Consider the following 20,177-nt stretch of genomic DNA (forward strand, 5'->3'; position numbering starts at 1 on the left):
TCTTGAGCAGCACAATTCTTGGAAGGCCTGTGGGGAACTGACCTCAACTTGGCCTTGACAGTGGTCTGAATGGTCTGCTCAGGCAAGGACGAGGCCAGCCTTCTGCAGGCCTCCTCTCTGCCCTCTGACATCCTCAACTCCCTCTTGGGAACAGTCACTCACTAGGCCACCTCCCTCTTTTCCTGTGTCTCTACAGCTCTGGTTGCTGGCATTAGATGTGAGAACTTTGGAGAACCCAAGTAACTAAGGAACAGCAGAACTCACCACTGAAAGAGGTGGCCCATTTCCTGGCTCTCCCTGGAGTTCCTGCATGGGGTAGGTTAGGTCAGAGGGATAACTTGTTTTTCTTTTCTTTTTTTCCATACTGGGTATTGAACCCAGGGCCTTGTGCATGTTAGGCAAGCGCTGTACCAGTGAGCTACATCCCTAGCTCTGTGCTGGAGGTTGTTTTGTCTGTCTGTCTATCTATCTATCTATCTATCTATCTATCTATATTTCTGGAGATTGAACCCCGTACCTTGAACATAACTAGCAAGTTCTCTATAACTGAGCTATACCACCAGTCATTTTTTAAAATTTTTAATTTTGAGACAGGATCTTGCTAAATTGCCCAGCCTGGCCTTGAACTTGTGATCCTCTTGCCTCAGCCTCCTGAGTAGCTAAGATTACACGCATGTGCTGCATGCCCAGTGCAGACTTATTTATTTATTTTGGTGGTGCTGGGGATACAACTCAGGACTTTGTGCATGCTAGGAAATGCTCTATCTCTGAGCCCCCAGCCCCTATTTTTTTTAAGTAAACTTTTCACTGAAGTATCATATATATGCAGAAAAGTGCACAAATCCTAAATGTACATTCCTTTGATCACATTTGGGTGACCAGAAACAGAGCATCCCCAGCCCCCAAAGTCCTCTGTCCCCTCTCCAAGTCACTGTCTTAGGAGTAACCAACATCATGCCTCTGACACTATAGATTAGTTTTGCCTGTTTTTTGAACCTTATGTCAATGGAATCTTATAGTATGGACTATTTTTATGCCTGGCTTCTCTTGCTGAATGAAATTCACTCATGTTGTTGAGGATAAAATACTTTGCTCGGTCTCATTGCTATATTCCATTTTATGACTATACCACAATTTATTTATTCATTCCACTGGTGATGGAAATTTGGGTTGCTTCCAGCTTTGGCTATTACAACTTGTACATGTCTTTTGGGATATGCATGTGTGCCTCTCTGCTGGGAATGCATATTTAAGAGTGGAATTGTGGAGCCATAGGACATGCCTATGTTTAGCTTTAGAGGTTATGGCTGAGCAGTTTTCAAATGATTTTACCTGGGGTTAATATTTTTTTTAAAAAATATAGTCTGAAATTTCTGGTGATATTTCTAGAATTCCCTATATTGGTGGGGAAAGGCAACATCACAACCTCATTTCTCATGCTGCAAATACTTGCTAGGCAAACTACCAAAAGTGGTTTGGAAATGCTAAACCCTGAAGCCTCTGGTGGGATCCCATCCTTACCCTGCTCAACAGCTCTGCTGAGCTCAGGCTAGTTGGAGGTGCTTGGGGCCTGCAAAGCACATGCACTACTGGACCTTCAGCCTTCTATTATCCCTCTTCAGGCATCAGTGGAGCCTCTAATATCAGAACTCAAATCAGAACATGTGTTTTGACAATTGGACAGAATTTTTTGGAGAGGGTACTAGGGATTGAACCCAGGGGTACTCTACCCCTGAGCTATTTCCCCAGCCATTTTTTTTTAATGTTTTTATTTGGAAACAGGCATTTATTAAATTGCCTAGGCTGGCCTTGACCTTGAAATCCTCCTGCCTCAGCTTTTGAAATTGCTGGGATTCCGAGTGCCACAGCTCCTGGCTAACATTCATATCTTACTTGATTCTGTTTTCCCTCTTGGCTACCCAGAACCTGAGCCCTCTTCCTGTGATGGGAAGTTCCCCTCATTATGAGGCGGAGCCCACTTCCCACCACAGAGGCCTGTGGCTTTTCCCACCCTCCCAGTGGCTGGGAAAGGGCACCTGATCTAGGCTCTGACAGCAAACATGCAGGCTCCAGTCTGACCACCGAAAAGCAAGGACCACAGAATTCTCTGTACTATGGGTGCAGCAGGCTGGCACTCTCAGGGTGATGGAGATGGCAGCATTGGAGGATGTGGGAGGGGTGCCCACTGCCTTGGCTGCAGAGTCCGCATGGTGGTGGCTTTGACGATTATGGCAGTAAGGCCTTGACTATGTTAGTTCTGTAGTGTGTGATTTGGGGCCTTGTTTCTGGCTGCCTAGCCTCTGGGAAAGCTACTCTGCCCAGAGATCTTCTGAGCTGCCTAATCATCTTATTATTTTCCTGCTTAATCCAATGTAGCCAATTTATTACTTAAGAGTCATTTTCAGGGCTGGGGATATAGGTCAGTGGTAGAGAACTTGCTTAGCATGCATGAGGCCCTGGGTTCCAGCACTGAAAGAGAGAGAGAGAGGGGGGGGTGGGGAGACAGAGAGAGAGAAAACGAATGAATGAATCATTTTCTTTTACTTGCAATTAGGAACCCTGACTGTGATAATTCTTGAGGCAGGACAATTGGATAATACCTCCCTTTTTTTTTCAGTTGGATAGATTGAGGCTTAGAGACCTGTCCTTGTTTATGCAATGTAATAGTTTTTGAGTTGAGACCAGAACTCAGGATGACCCACAACTGGAAGGTGGGAGCCCCCAAAGAAAGAACAATCTCAGAAGTAGAGATGCTCCACCAGGTAACAAGCTCCCTTCCTACTGGCGGCATGTCATCAGATCTGGGGGACTTCAGCAGGGAGGCCATGCAGGGCAACTCCAGGTTTCTTCCTCTTCATGGATCTTTCACCCAACCTGGATTTACTCTTGTGAAAACAGAGTATGTTAAGATGAACACAGCTCCTGGTGCTGCAATCTCTAGTCCCCACAGTCTCTTTACCAACAGGCTTGTCCCTGGTCCATGACTCAACTGCTGCTAGTGCTTTGTCCCAGGGCAAAGTCATGGCATTCATTGGCCTCCGTCACTTTAATGAAAAAGCCCCTACACCAAACAAATACAAGCACAGACATTTGCAACTAATTATGGTATTGCTGATCAGTCAACTTTCATTGCAAATTGCATGTTGAAATTGATAGTGTGCAAGTCATGAATAAACTAGTTGTCTGGGAAAGTGACACGGGCACACAGGACTAGATTAATAATTCAATTTAGACACTGCCAGATAATCTGAAGATGAGGAAAAAGCAGATTAGCATTGCCCCAAGATTGCTCATGTACCCAGGTACCTCTTGCCAATGTGCCTGACTTCTGAGGGAAGCAGATCCAACATTAGGATCCTCCCACTTTGGGAGACCGCAGGGCATTCAGTATTCCAGGCTTTAATTCTTGGTTTGTAAAATTGCAGCTTTGAGTGGTTTCAGGAGAGGAAGACAGCCCAGTTGCCATCCACTGCTGCGAAGCCCGCTCAGGAGGCTTCTTGGAGGATAGATACCTCCTTCTGTGGCAAGCAGCACTCTGGGGCTCACATCTGTGGGTCCCAGGATGCAGGGGACACAACCCACCTTGAAAAAGCAAGATGGATTCCCTCCAGAAGAGGAGCCAGAGAGGTCAGCCATACAAAGCTCCCCACTTGGCCTTTCTCCTGTAGGGTCCAGAGGAGATGATCCCAGCATGGCATGGAAGCCACAACATAGATGGGCAAAGTCCTTGGGGTTGTTACATCAGCAGTGTCCTCCTAGAATGTGTCATTATGTCCCAGTACCTGGGGAGAAAAGCAGGAAGGAAATATAACAAGCAAAGAATGCAAGGTCAAGGGGCAGGCACTTGTATACCTGTGAGTTGTGGAGATGCAGTCACAGTGGCCCTGGCGCTTGGCCAGGAGTGCGGCACGTGAGGCAGCCTAAGGCAGAGAGCTCCATCAACCAGCCCACAACGTTCACTGAACCACTGCCTCTGCTCCAGGGGGCACACAGGAAAGGTCTCAATTTTCATACTCTTATTTTTCGGTCCTGGGGATTAAACCAAGAGGCACTTGACCACTGAGTTACATCCACAATACTTTTTTTTTGTGTGTGTGTGTGTATGTAGTGCTGGGAATTGAACCCAGGGCCTCGTGCATGCGAGGCAAGCCCTCTACCAACTGAGCTCTATCCCCAGCCCCATCCTCAGTATTTTTTATTTTTTATTTTGAGACAGGATATTGCCAAGTTACCCAAGCTGGACTCAAACTTTAGATCCTCCTGCCTTAGCCTCCTGAGAGGCTGAGATTACAGGTCTATACTGCTGCTCCTTGACTTCGTCCTCTAGATTGAGAGTCAAAACTCAAGCACCTACAGGAAAGCAGGCCAGTTGTGCACTGGGGAGAATTGGCAAGCTGAGCTTGGTTGGAAGTGGGTGGCCATGATTCAGCTTCAGGAGATTGCCTAGAAACAATAGGAGATGGAATCCAGAAGAAGGTTCAGGCCAGGGATATAAATTTGGAAGTCATCTGCAACAGAATGGTGTTTAAAGCCAGGTCCCTGGAGGAGATTATGAAGGGAGGAGAGTAGACTAAGATGAGAACAGACCCTTGGAGGGGAGCACCCATCAGCAGAAGACAGAGGGAAGGGGCAACTTTAGAGGGAGGAAGGGTGGCTGAGAGTCTGACACCAAGGAGGGAGAGGTGAACTCTTACCTGCTACAGAGGTGCAAGGAAGGCCAGGCCCAGAGATTGGCCACTGGACTTGAGGACATGGAGAGGGAGTCCTTGGCAAAGGCAGTTTTGGGGTAGCAGTGGGGGGCGGATTCCTGATGGGAGCCGCAGGGATAAAGGAAGGGAGGAGAAGGCTTGAAGGTTAAAGAAGGGCCAATTCCTTCTAGTAATTATGCCACAAAGGGGAGCGGAGACAGGGGTGAGGAGGATATAAGGTCATGAGGAAGTTTTTCTTTAAGAGGGAAAAATCACAGCCTTTTTTGTGTGCTGATGGAAATAATCCTGGAGAGAGGGAAGTTTGGGTGGTATGGGTGAGAAGGGGGTGAATGTTGGCAAGAAGCCTTTGAATAGGCAGGTGGGGACGGCATCTGGTGCCCAAAAAGGGGGCTGCCCTGACAGAGGAGGGGCGATTCAGCCGTCTTAGTGGGAGGGCAGCAGAGTGGATGGGCACAGATGCAGGTGGGCGGGGGAGCGGTGGAGCCGGTGCAACTTCTGTTCTGAGGGCTTCTATTTTCTTAGCAAAATCGGAAGAGGTTGTCAGCTGAGAGTGAGGTGGAGGAGGAGGTGTGAAGCAGTCGTCTAGGAGAGAGGGTGTGAATAGACTTGGGGATGTAGTATAATGGTTAGGCAGCTTTGAGGTCTCATTGATGGAGGGGTGTGGTCATTAATTTAAAGTAAGACTGGGGGCTGGGGGTGAAGGTCAGAGGTGGAGAGCATGCTTAGCAAGCATGAGGCTGTGTCCCCATTACCAATAAATAAATAAGTAAAGACGGGTCAGCCCAGACCTGGGTTTGTCTTCAGTCCTAGCCAGCCGGAGCTGCATGTGTTGAGGGGGTAGAGGGCTGAATTTAACCAGGGGCCTGGCTTTGCCAGGTGATTATACTCTAGCAGAGAATGTAATGTAGGATCATGGACTCCAAGCTGAGTCAGGAGTGAAGTGGGGCGATAGACCAGCGAAGGTGAGAACATCTGCTTCAATTGGTAGGTTTCAGGAGCCGACACTAGGGTGTGCGCCTGCAATATTAACGACTTGGGAGGCGGAGGCAGGAGAATTGCAAGTTCGAGGCCAGCCTTAGCAAGTTGGCAAGGCCCTAACTCAAAATTCAAAAGTGGGCTGGAGATGTAGTTCAGGGGTAGAGCACTTGCCTAACAGGAGCTAAGGTCCTGGGTTCAATCCCCAGTATTGCAAAAGAAAAAAAGAAGAGAGGTTCCTGGAAGAATTGTGGGTTGGGGGTATTAGAGGAAGTTAACTGGAGAAGACAGCCATGTTTTCCTGAAAGCAGGATGCATGAAACTAAGATAAAGAAGGGACTGCATTGACAGATAATGACTTTTTTTTTTTTTTTTAGTTGTCAATGAACCTTTTTTTTTTTTGTTTATTGATACGTGGTGCTGAGAATTGAACCCAGTGCCTCACACATGCTAGACAAGCACTCTGCCACTGAGCCCCAGCCCCAGCCCAGATAAAGACTATTTTGAAGTCTGGCTCCATGAACCAGAGAGGTTGAGATACTGTGGAAGCCCAGATCTTGAAGAGGCCTGAGGGGCCAGTTCGTCTACACTAATGCTGAAATGAAAAATTTCAGCCGGAGTGCCACTGGATGTCGAGACCCTGGGCAGGGAGCTAATTTCCTCAAGGAATGGGAGGAGGAATAATGGGTGTTCTTATCTGATGATGTGACATTCAACCATTGGTGTTTCTTTTTCTTTTTTGTGGGGCTGGGAATGGAACCCAGGGCTTCGTGCGTGTTAAGAAAGTGCCTTACCACTGAGCAACACTCCCAGCCCCAACCACAGGGGTTTCTAAGGAGGAGGACAGACTGTCTGGAAGTGGCATTGAGAAGCTAAATGGTACTTCCCCATCTCTAGATGCAAGGACAAGATCCCACAAGAGGGGAGACAGGAGCCTCCTGAGAGATTGGAGAGGAAGCCGAAGGCTCACAGGAGAGCCAGTTTCCCATGAGAACAAGAAAGTGAAGGGGACATTCAGAAAGGAGTTGGGAACATGGGAGGTTTTATTTGAGGCAATTCAATAAGTTTTAGAGAATCCCATTGTAGAATTTCTGAAATTGAGTAAGGTGGGAGATGAGATCAGAAGAGGGATAGAGTCACATGGGGCCTAGTATTCTGTGGAGAGGGATGTCTGAGATTTCTGGGTCTCTTTTGGGGGCTTATATGGACAGGGTTAAAGAGCCTGATGAGAACAGTCCTAATGGGCCAGGGCAGAAGGCGGTGGCCAGGCTGGGTGTGTTACAGGGTGGAGGAAAGTGTTCTTTGCTTGTGCTGGTAGTATGAGGAAGGGAGTCTTCCCAGAGCAGGTGAAGGTTCCTGGCTCCTTCTTGACTCCCTGGTAGGATTTTTTTTTTTTTTTTAATTGAGCTCAGGATGTACAGCAGGCTAAGCCCATGTTTTACCACTGAGTTATATCCACAGCACCCCGGTGGGAATATTAATTAAAACTCTTTTCAGCCGGGCATGGTGGTGTGCACAAGCAATCCCAATGGCACAGGAGGCTAAGGCAGGAGGATTGCAAGTTCAAAGCCAGCCTCAGAGGCTGGGGATGTGGCTCAAGCGGTAGCGCGCTTGCCTGGCATGCATGCGGCCCAGGTTTGTTCCTCAGCACCACATACAAACAAAGATGTTGTGTCCGCCAAATACTAAAAAAATAAATAAATAAATATTAAAATTCTCACTCTCTCTTAAAACAAAAACAAAGCCAGCCTCAGCAACTTACAGGCCCTAAGCAACTCAGGGAGTCTCTGTCTCTAAATAAAATACAAAAAAATGGGCTGGGGATGTGGCTTAGTTTTTGAGTTTCCCTGGATTCAATCCCTGGTATCAAAATAAAACAAAACAAAAATTCTCTTCACAGAACTGATACTAAACCACAGACATCTCAATGAAAGAGAATTGCCCAGAAATAGACTTACATATGACATAATAAGTCTATAGATAACATAGATTATTATCTATAAAACAATAGGGATAAAGAAGCATGATTCCTTGTAGAGAGGGATAGAGAATTGGTTAACTAAGTGGAACAAAATAAGTCCAGGTCTTTACCTCAGACCTTGTTGGAAATGAATTCAGGTATATTAAAAAAGCTAGTGTAAAAAATGTGTCATTGGTATAGAGATAAAAGTAGACCCACACACGTATGGCCGATTGATTTTTAACAAAAGCTGCCAAGACAATTCAATGGGGAATGGACAATCTTTTCAACAAACGGTGTTGGAACAGTTGGATAGCACATGCAACATGATGAACCTTGACTCTTATTCACACCATGCACACAAACATTAACTCGAAATGGATCATGCAGCTGTAGATACCAACTAAAATGATCAAACTTCTAGGAGAAAAGAAAAATCTTAGTGACCTTGGGTTTGACAAAGACTTCTTAAATAGAATACAAAAAGCACAAATTATAAAAATTGATATATTGGGTTTCATCAAAATGAAAAACTACTATGAAAGACAGACTGGGAGTCAATGCAACGCCCTCTTTCTCTCCTCTTTCTCTGTCTCTTTTGTGGTGCTGGGGATTGAACTCAGCACCTCAGCCTGCCCTGTGTGCTCTGCCCCTGAACTATACCCCCAGTCCCCAACTTTCCTAATTACCACAGCTTTATAGTTACCCAGGAGAACGACTGTTTTAACCTCAGTCTTTCTCTGCAGTGACATGGCCATTCTGACCTTTTGCATGTCCATATAAATTTAGAAATAATTTTATTAGGTTTCACACAAAAAATCCAAATGAGTTATTAAATATTGCATTGAATATTTAATAGGGTGTGGTGGCCTGTAATCCCAGCTACTCAAGAGGCTGAGACAAGAAGATCTCAAGTTCAAGGCTAGTATCAGCAACTTATTTAATTATAGATGAATTTTAATTATCTATAGATTAAAAAATTATTCTGTACACAATCATAATATCTATAAATACTGGCAGTTTTGCTTCTTCCTTTCCCAAGTATTATTATTATTATCAAGACCCTTGGCAACTTAGTGACGCCTGTCTTAAAATTAAGAAAAAAAAAAAGGATTGGGGATGTAGCTCAGTGGTAATGTACTCCTGGTTCAATCCCCCTTCCTCCTTCACCAAAATAAAATTGCATTTAATCTATGAATGACTTCAGGAAGAACTGATAATCTTTGTAATATTGAGTTTTCCAGCCCACAAGCACTATATATTCCTCCATTTACTACAATTGTCTTTAATTTCTGTGAAAAATACTTAATATTTTTCTTCATAAGTTAATAAAAATATATTTCTAATAATTTGGTCTTTTAAAATATTAGAAATACTATCCTTTTAGGATATAATTTTCTCTTTGTTAAAATTAAATACATTGATTTTTGTGTATTGATTTTTCAAAGTCCTGGAAACTTATTTAATTATAGATTAGTTTTAATTATCTATAGATTTAAAAAATTATTCTGTACACAATCATAATATCTATAAATACTGGCAGTTTTGTTCTTCCTTTCCCAATTATTATTCTCTTTGATTCTTTTTCTTTCTTTGCTGGGCTGGCCAGAACCTTCAGTATATTGTTCAAAGAAAGTGATAGCAAAAGACACAGTGGCCCCGCCTGTAATCCCAGCAATTTGGGAGGCTGAAGTAGGAGGATCAAAAGTTGGAGGTCAGCCTCAGCAATTTAGGAAGACCCTATAAAAACTAAAAAGGGCTTGCCTGTATATCAGTGGTAGAGCTCTTGCTTAGCAGGAGGGAGATCCTGGGTTCAACACCACATACTGCTAAAAAGAAAAAAGAAAAATCGATATCTTTGCTTTGTTCCAGTATTCAAAGAGAAAACATTGAATGTTTCACCATTAAGTATGACGCTTATTTTAGTTATTTTTAAAAGACAGTCTTTATAAGATTAAGGAAATTTCTTTCCATTTCTGGTTTGGCACACACACAAAATTTTTTAAAAAAATTATTCATCCATTTAATCCAAACAATGTTGATTTTTTTTGTTTTCCATCCTGGGATTGAACTCAAGGGTGCTCTACTAGTGAGCTACACCCCCAGCACTTTTTCAGTGTTTTTTTTTTTTAAGAATTTTAATATTTATCTTTTAGTTTTCGGTGGACACACATCTTTGTTTGTATGTGGTGCTGAGGATCGAACCTGGGCTGCACGCATGCCAGTCGAGCGCGATACCGCTTGAGCCACATCCCAGCCCCACTTTTTTAGTTTTTATTTTGAGACAGGGTCTAGCTAAATTGCTGAGGCTAGCCTTGAACTTGCAATTCTCCCACCTCAGCCACCCGAGTACCTATGATTACAGTCATGCACCACTGTGCCCAGATCAATGTTAAGTTTTATTAAGTGCTTATTCTGCACTCATTGAGATTACCACATGAATTTTCTCCTTAAATATTTTGTGACAGGGCTGGGGTTGTGGCTCAGCGGTACAGTGTTTAACTAGCACATTTGAGGCCCTGGGTTCGATCTGCAGCACCACATAAAAATAAACAAAATAAAACTATATATATATATATATATATATATATATATATTTTTTTTTTTTTTTTTTTTTTTTTTTTAAATATGTTGTGACAAATTATATCAACTGGTTTTTGGGTGTTGACCATAGCTTGCGTTCCTAGGATCATATAAAATTTGTAGGTCATATGTTCTATTCCATTCATAGGTGGCCCAACTTTGTTTAGGGCTTTTGTATCTGTGTGCATACATGAGATTGGCCTTTACTTTTCCCTTATTGACCTTGTAAGATTTGGAGGTCAGGGTCATGCTTATTCCATAAAGTGATCTGAGGAGGATAACTTCAGTTCTTCAGGGGAAAAACTTCCAGATTTCAAGAAGAGTTTGTTAATGAACAGAATTATTTTATTTCTTGAGTATTCAACATCACTCATAGGTAAAGCTGTTTAGGTTTGGAGTTTCTTTGTGGGAAGATTTTTAATTACTGTTTCAACCTCTTTAAGAGTTTTGGGTGGGGTGTGGCAGCACACTCCTGAATCCCAGCAATTTAGGAGGCTGAGGCAGGAGGATCGCAGGTTTGAAGCCAGTCTCAGCAATTTGGCGAGACTGTAAGTAATCTAGGGAGAACTTGTCTCAAAAAAAAAAAAAAAAGGTTGGCAGTGTGGCTCAGTAGTTATGTGCCCCTGGGTTCAATCCCTGGTAAAAAAAAAAGAAGAAGAAGAAGAAAGAAATAAAAAGAATTATGGGATTTATGGGATTATTCAGATTTTCCATGTCTTCAGAGTCACTTGGTAAATCACTATTTCTAGAAAAAATATTTCATCTAAATCTTTTACATTTATTGGCATTAAATTGTTCATAACCCCGTTTTAGTATTTTTTAGATGTGCACAGTAGCTCTTGTAATGTCTCCTTCTTCATTCCTAATAGTTATTCATGTTTGTTTGTTTTCTTTTTTAAACTGAACAGTTTTATCACTTTAAATAGTCTTATTGGGAGCTGGAGTGTAACTCAGTGGCAGATTATGTGCTTAGCAAAGCCAAAGTCCTGCATTCAACCCCCAGAATCAAAAAAATCTATTGACATTGAGTGCAGTGATGCACACCTGTAATCCCAGTGGCTCAGGAGACTGAGGCAGGAGGACTTCAAGTTCAAAACTGGCCTCAACAATTTGGCAAGGCCCTAAGCAACTCAGTGAGACACTGTCTGTAAATAAAATACGAAAAAGAACTGGGGATGTGTCTCAGTGGTTAAGTGCCCCTGAGTTCAATACATGGTACCAAAAACAACAACAAAAACCCAAAAAACCTAAAGGTCTATTGAAGAACAACAACAAATTCTCTCTATTGTATGTTTGGTTTTGTTTCATTAATTTCTTCTCTTATGTTTATTATTTCATTTTTCCACTTTCTTTGAGTATAACTTCCTGAAATGTATCCTTGGCTTATTAATTTTCTTTTTTTCTGGGGGCTACTAAGGATTGAACCCACGAGTGCTTTACCAGTGAGATACCTTCGCAGTTCTTTTTAAAATTTTCACCTTTTTAAAATTGTCAGACAAGGCCTCACTAAGTTGCTGAGTCTCGATAAGTAAGCTGCCCAGGTGAGCCTTGATTTTGTGATTCTCCTTCCTCAGCCTCCCAAATAGCTGGGGTTACATGTGTGGGCCACCACACCCACACCTGCTGTCTTACTAATTTTCAACAATTCTTTTTAAATATGTAGACTTAATGCTATAGGTTTCCCTCTAAATTCTGCCTTAGCTATACCCACAACTTTTTATATGTAATATTTTCACTATTATTTGATTCTTTTTTCTCAGGAATCATTAGGAGTTCTTCATATATTCTGGATACAAGCCACTTACTAGTTTTGTGTTTTCTAAATATTTCCTCTTACTCTATCACTTTTATAATGACATTTTGATAAACAAAATTTTAATTTTTGTATAATATTATTTATGTATCATTTTCTATTTTATTTTTTGTTTTGTGGTGCTGGGATAGAACTCAGGGTCTTAGACGTGCTAGGAAAGGACTGTACCACCGAGTTATACTGCCAATCCTGTGCATTATTATTGTTTTTGCATGTGTTTTGTTCTTCTCTTTCTCCTTCTTTTCCTCTTCTTCTCTCTCCTTCCCCTTTCCCTTTGCAGTGTTGGAGACCAAACTCATGTCTTCATGCATGCTAGCTACACACACGGCCCTCTTATAATAACTTCTAAAAGCTTCATATTTTGCCCAGCAAAATTTTAAAAATATAATAATTCATAATGTTAGCTGAAACTGTGGGGAAAAATTGGCAGTGTACTTGAAAAACCTTTACAAATGCTAACCTTTCTGCTTTGATCTAATCACTCACTTCTAGGAATTAATCCTAAGGAGATGACTTTTAGGAAGTAATAATTCATTCCTTTGAAACAATCATAAAGACACTCATTAAAGCATAATACATAATAAAAAAATTTGGAGGGCAGAGTGGCACACCCCTATAATCCCACCTACTCAAGAGGCTGAAGCAGGAGGATTGAAGGTTTGAGGCCAGCCTGGAAAAATTAGCAGGACCTTGTCTCAAAATAAAAAATAAAAAAAGGTGCCAGGCATAGTAATCCCAGTGATTCTGGAGGCTGAGGCAGGAAGATCACAAATTTGAGGATTGCCTTAGAAACTTAGTGATCTTGTCTCAAAAATAAAAAATAGAAAGAACTGGAGATATAGCATAGTGGTAAAATGTCCCTGGGTTCAGAACTAACACATAAATACATAGATATATGAATACAGGAAGAAAGAAGGAAGGAAGGAAGGAAGGAAGGAAGGAAGGAAGGAAGGAAGCAAGCAGATAGACAGGGGACATAGTTCTGTGGTAGAGTGCCCCTGAATTCAATCTCCAATAACAAAAACCTCAGAGAGGCTGGGGATATAGCTCAGTTGGTAGAGTACTTGCCTCACAAGGCCCTGGGTTCAATCTCCAGCACCTCCCCGCCCCCCTAAAAGAATATTGTTTTAGATGAGTTAAGTACACAATAAAATAAAGCATATTCCTAATAAAATATTTTGTAGACATTGAAAAATCATAATGGGCTGGATGGTGATTGACGAGGCTAAGACAGGAAGATCGCAAGTTCAAGGCCAGCGTCAGCAACTTAGTGAGGCACAAAGCAACTTAATGAGACCCTGTCTCAAAAAAATAAAAAGGTGGGGCTGGGGCTGGGGCTCAGCGGTAGAGCACTTGCCTGGCATGTGTGAGGCACTGGGTTCGATTTTCAGCACCACATATAAATAAATAAAATAAAGGTCTATCAACAACTAAAAAATATTAAAAATAAAAAATAAAAAGGGCTGGGATGTGACTCAGTGGTAAAGAGTCCTTGGATTTAATCCCCAATATCAAGGAGAAAAAAAAAAACATGGCATTTTGAGATTTGCACATAAAACTTAACTATTATTATAATTTTTCTAAAATAGTTTTTTTAGTTGTAGATGGACTCAATACCTTTATTTTCTTTATTTATTTTTATGTGGTACTGAGGATGGAACCCACTGCCTCATACATGCTAGGCAAGTGCTCTACCACTGAACTATAACCCCAGCCCTTAACTATTATTTTACTTCACCATAAGCAAATATACACATATTATAATTTAAAAATCTAATAAAACATTTTAAAATCACACTGCAAAAGAATTTTAAATCTGAGTAATTCTCACAAATGTAGTTTTTTATTAAGATGAAATTCACACAAAATTAATTTGGTTTTCTAGCATTTTGCTGAAAAATTTTATATCTATATTGCTAAGAGGTATTGGTCTATAGTTTTCTTTTCTTTCTTTCTTTTTTTTTATTTTGCTATCCTTGCCTGGTTTTGATATTAGGATAATACTAACTTTTAAATATAAACTTTAAGATGAACAATTCAGTATCATTCAATACATTTACAATGTTGTGCATCTACCATCTTATCTAGTTCTAAAACACTAGCATTGCTGCAAAAGAAAACCCTCCAGCAGTTGCTCTCCACCTGACCCCCCAACACACGCCCTTCTCAGTCTGCATTCTGTCTCTACAGATTTATCTCCTATACATATTTCATATAAATGGAATCATATAATAAACAATGCTTTATGTCTGGATTTTTTACTTTGTGAGTTTTTTTTGGGGGGGAGGGATACTGGTGATTGAACCCAGGACACTTAACCACTGAGCCATATTCCCACCCCTTTTTATATTTTATTTTGAGACAGAGTCTAAGTTGCTTAGGGCCTCATTAAGTTGCTGAGGCTGGCTTTGAATTTGGGATCCTCCTGTCTCAGTTTCCCTAATTGCTGGGATCAGAGGCATGGTATGCACCACTGTTTGTGAAATGTTTTTGAGGTTCATCCATGTTATAGAATGTATCAATACTTCATTACTTTTTATTTATTTATTTTTTATTTTTCTAGTTGTAAATGAACACAATATCTTTATTTTTATTTACTTATATTTATGTGTTGCTGAGGATGGAGCCCAGGGCTTCACATATTTGGGGCAAGTGCTCTTCTAGTAAGCTATAATCCCAGCCTGAAAACTTCATTACTCTTTAAAATGTGATGTTAACATTGTGGGGGGACAGCATTCTAAACTTCATATGATAATGCCAATTTAGTAGTTTTAAAAGTATATAAGCACCTGGGCTCTTTTGTGAACACCTATAATCCTAGTGACTCAGGAGATTGAGGCAGGAGGATTGAAAATTCAAGACCAGCCTGGGAAATTTAGCAAGATCCTCTCTTAAAATAAATTAAAAATATATTTTTAAACTTGTAGAAGGATACAATATCTTTATTTTTATTTATTTATTTTTATGTGATGCTGAAAATAGAACCCAGTGCCTCACGCATGTGAGGCAAGCACTCTACCACTGAGCTACAACCCCAGCCTAAAAAAATTTTTTTCAAAGGACTGTGGATGTAGCTCAGTGGTAAAGCAGCCCAGTACAAAAAAACAACAACAAAAGATAAACAGTAGGGAACACCTACCACTTACCAGCTCATTCTATGAAGTCAATATTTCTCTGGTAATAAAACTGGACAAGGATATTAAGAGAAAAGAAGGGCTGGGGCTGTAGCTCAGTGGTAGAGCACTTGTCCCTCACTCGTGAGGCACTGGGTTCCATCCTCAGCACCACATGAAAATAAACAAATAATATAAAGATTTTTTAAAAAAATCCTCCTTAAAAAGAGAAAGATAGAGAAAAGAGAACTACAAACTAATCTCTTATGAATACAGACATTAAAATCCTCAACAAAATGCTAAGATTTCAAATCCAGCAACATACGAAGAGGTTCATATACCATCACCAAGTGAAATTTGTTCCAGAAATACAAGGTTGGTTTAACCTCTATCAATTAATATAATATAGCATATCGGTGCAATAAAGACAAAAACCACAAGATGATCTTATAGCATTTGAAAAAATTGAACATCCCTTCATGAAGAAACCAATCAACAAGGTAGAAATAGAAAGAAACTTCCTCAGCCTGATGAAGGGCATCTACAAAAAGTTCAAACTTAATGATAAGAGAACAAATGCTTTCCTCCTAAGATCAGGAACAAGACAAGAATGTCTGCTCTTATCACTTCTACTAATCATTGTAGTGGAAGTTCTGGTCAGGGCAATAGGACTAGAAAAAGAAATAAAAGCACTTAGACCAGAAAGAAAGAAGTAAAACTATCTCTATTCACAAGGAGCATGACCTCAGATATAGCAAATCCTAAGGAATCCACAAAACAACTACTAGAACTAATAAAACAAGTTTGCAACATATAAGTCCAATATACAAAAGTGAACTGTATTTATGTACTTTAGCAATATAATCCAAAATTGAATTGAGAAAACATTCCAAAATAATAAAATACATAGTAATAAATTTAATCAAGGAAATACAAGATTTTACACTAAAAAATACAATGCGTTTTTGAAAGAAATTAAAGAAAACCTAAGTAAATGGAAATTCATCCCATCCATGTTCACAGATCAGAAGACATAATGTTGTTGAGATGGCAATATTTTCTTAGTTCACATACAGATTCAATCTAATTTTCATCAAATTCCAACTGGTTTATTTGCTTAAATTGACAGGCTGATCCTAAAATTCCTATGGAAATCCAAAGGACCCAGAATTGCCAAAACAATCTGGGAAAAAAACTACAAAGCTACAGTAATGAATACTGTGTGTTACTAGTACAAGGATTAGACATACAGATCAATAAAATAGAACAAAGAGTCCAGAATTAAATCCTTATATTTAAAGCCACCTGATTTAAAAAAAATTTAAATATTTTTTAGTGGTAGATGGACACAATACCTTTATTTATTTATCTTTATGTGGTATTAAGGATCAAACCCAGTTCCCCACCTGTACTAGGTGAGTGCTCTACCACTGAGCCACAACTCCAACCCCTAATGCCAAATGATTTTTGACGAGAGTGTCAAGAAAATTCAATGGGGGAAACAGCCTTCTCAATGAGTAATGCTGAGACAACTAGACATTTGCATGCAAAAGAATGAAATTTGACCCCTACCTCCCACCATATGCAAACATTAACACTAAATGAATCAAAGACTTAAATGTAAGAGCTAAAGCTCTTAGAAGAACAGATTCATGTAAATTTTTATTACTTGGATTAGGCAATGGTTTCTTGGCTATGAAATCAAAAACACAAGCGACCAAAGGAAAAACAGATAAATTGAACACTTCATCCAAATTAAAAATTTTGTGCAGCAGAGGGCATCATTAAGAAAGTATAAGACAGGGCTGGGGTTGTGGCTCAGTGGCAGAGCGCTTGCCTCACATATGTGAGGTACTGGGTTCGAACCTCAGCACCACATAAAAATAAACAAACAAAGGTATTTTGTCCATCTATAATTTAAAAATTAAAATTAAAAAAAGAAAGAAAGTATAAGACAACTCAGGAAATTATAAATTATATATGTCACAGGGCATTTATATCTAAAATATATAAAGAACTCTTATAGGCTCTCTACTCCTCCCCCTTTGACAGGCAATCACATCTTCCTATCTGGTGCAGTGCCAGCCACATCTCTGAGACACAATGGTGAAGGTCATAGTGAATAGATTTGGCCATATTGGGTGCCTCGTCACCAGGGCTGCTTTCAACTCTGGCAAAGTGGACATTGTTGCTATCAATGACCCCTTCATTGACCTCAACTACATGTTCTACGTGTTCCAGTATGATTCTACCCATGGTAAATTCCATGGTACAGTCAAGGCTGAGAACGGGAAGCTTGCCATCAATGGAAAGTCCATCTCCATCCGCTAGAAGCGAGATCCCGCCAACATCAAATTGGGGTGACGCTGGTGCTGAATATGTTGTGGAGTCCACTGGTATCTTCATTACCATGGAGAAAGCCAGGGCTCATTTGAAGGGTGGTGTCAAAAGGGTCATCATCTCTGTCCCTTCTGTTGATGCCCCCATGTTTGTGATAAGCATGAACTATGAGAAGTATCACAACTCCCTCAAGATTGTCAGCGATGTCTCCTGTACTACCAGCTGCTTAGCCCCCCTGGCCAAGGTCATGCATGACAACTTTGGCATTATGGAAGGACTCATGACTACAGTCCATGCCATCACTGCTACTCAGAAGACTGTGGATGGCCCCTCTGGGAAACTGTGGCATGATGGCTGTCGGGCTGCCCAGAATATCATCCCTGCATCCGCTGGTGCTGCCAAGGCTGTGGGCAAGGTCATCCCTGAACTGAATGGGAAGCCCATTCATTGGCAAGGCTTTCTGTGTGCCCACTCCCAACGTGTAGGTCATGGATCTGACCTGTCACCTGGAGAAAGCTGCCACATATGATGACATTGAATATGTTGTGGAGTCCACTGGTATCTTCATTACCATGGAGAAAGCCAGGGCTCATCTGAAGGGTGGTGTCAAAAGGGTCATCATCTCTGTTCCTTGTGGTGAAGCAGGCATCAAAGGGCCCCCTCAAGGGCATCCTGAGCTACACGGAGGACCAGGTCATCTCCTGTGAATTTAATAGTGATACTCACTCTTCCACTTTTGATGCTGGGGCCGGCATTGCCCTCAAAGACCACTTGGTTAAGCTCGTTTCCTGGTATGACAATGAATTTGGCTATAGCAACAGGGTGGTGGACCTTATAGTCCACAGGGCCTCCAAGGAGTAAGAGCCCCTGCACCACCTGCCCCAGCAAGAACACAGGAAGAGAGAGGTGCTCAGGGTAGTCCCTGCCCCTAACTCAGTCCCTCAACATGCTGAGAATCTCCCCTCCTCCCAATTTCCACCCCAGGTCCCCTGAAGAAGGGGGAGGAGCTGACAGGCTGATCCTAAAATTAATATGGAAATCCAAAGGACCCAGAATTGTCACATACCCTGTGACCTACTGTCACATACCATCAATAAAGTTCACTGCAACCAGAAAAAAAAAACTCTTATAACCCAATAACGAAAAGAAAAATAACCAAGGGGCAGGGGCTTTAGCTCAGTGGTAGTGTTTGCTCTGCCTGTGTGAGGCACTGGGTTCCATTCCCAGCTCCACATATAAATAAATAAAAGTCCATCGACAACTAAAAAAAAAAAAAAAAAAAAAAAAAAAATATATATATATATATATATATATATATATATATATATATATAAAGAAAAATAACCCAATTTAAAAATAGGCAAATGATCTGAACAGACATTTCTCCAAAAAAGATATAAAAATGGCTAATAAGCACACAAAAAGCTATTCAATGTTATTATCTGTCAGGGAAATGCAAAGAAACCAAAATCAGAAACCACTTCATACTATTACAATGCTATATTCAGATATTAACAAGTGTTGGCAAGGACATAGAGAAATTGGATCCCTCATACATTGGTGGTAGGAATATAAAATGATGCTTTGGAAAAACAACTAACAGAGGTTAACCTCAGAAGGTTAAACATAGAGTTACCACATGACCCAGCAACTCCACTCCAAGGGATTTCTTTTTTTTAATATTTATTTTTTTAGTTATAGGTGGGCACAATATCTTTATTTTATTATTTTAGTTTTATGTGGTGCTAAGGTTCAAACCCAGTGCCTCATGCATGCTAGGCAAGCTCTCTACCACTGAGCCACATCCCCAACCCTCCAAGGGATTTCAAGAGAAATGAAAACATAATGTCCACACACACAAAAAAAATGTGTACGTAACTTCATTATTAACAATGCCCCCAAAGTAGGAACAATCCAATGTCTATGAACTGATGAATGAATAAACAAAACATGGTATATGTATACAGTGGCATATTAAATATCATTTGGTCTTAATAATAAGGAATGAAATTTTGATACAAGCTACATCATGGAAGAATCTTGAAAACATAAAATGAAAGTCACACAGTGACAAGAAGATATATATATATATATATATATATATATATATATATATATATATATGTTTTTGTTGTTGTTGTTAGTGCTGGAGATCCAATGAACTCAAGGCCTCCTGCATGTTAGGTTCTATCACTGAGCCACATACCCAGCTCTGATTCCATTTAAATGAAATATTCACAGTAGGAAAATAAAAAACGACAGAAAGTAGGGCTGGGGCGGTGGCTCAGTGGTAGAGCACTTGCCTAGCACGCATGAGGCACTGGGTTCGATCCTCAGCAGCACCACATGAAAAATAAATAAATAAATAAAGGTATTAAAAAAGAAAAAAAAAAACTCTAGAAAGTAGATTAGTGGTTACCTAGGGTTGGAGGTGAGGCCTGAGGGGACAAAGCTGAGGAATTGCTAATGGGTATAGTTTCTTGAGAAGGAGGGTGATGACATGATGGTTACACAACTCTGAATATACACAAAAAAAATTGCACTGTACATTTTAAATAGGTGAATCATATGTGAATTACCTCAATCAAGTTGTTATTTGGAAAAACTATTAAATAGATCTGGAAGCCAAGTTTCTTGTGATCTCAGCTAAAGTCATTTGGGCTGGTAGGAAGTGGTCAGAGCAA

General features: G+C 40.6%; 1 non-coding gene and 1 pseudogene across 1 annotated transcript; both read left to right on the top strand.

Moving 5' to 3' along the window:
* Positions 1–18,747, top strand: part of LOC114103800 (glyceraldehyde-3-phosphate dehydrogenase-like) — a 38,960-nt pseudogene extending 20,213 nt beyond the window's left edge.
* A 1,022-nt stretch (positions 18,748–19,769) lies between these two features.
* Positions 19,770–19,838, top strand: Trnaa-agc (transfer RNA alanine (anticodon AGC)). Its single transcript has one exon. It is a non-coding gene; the product is annotated as a tRNA-Ala (tRNA).
* Positions 19,839–20,177: the final 339 nt, after the last annotated feature.

Source organism: Marmota flaviventris, chromosome 5 (genome assembly GCF_047511675.1).
Source record: "Marmota flaviventris isolate mMarFla1 chromosome 5, mMarFla1.hap1, whole genome shotgun sequence".
Taxonomy (NCBI): domain Eukaryota; kingdom Metazoa; phylum Chordata; class Mammalia; order Rodentia; family Sciuridae; genus Marmota; species Marmota flaviventris.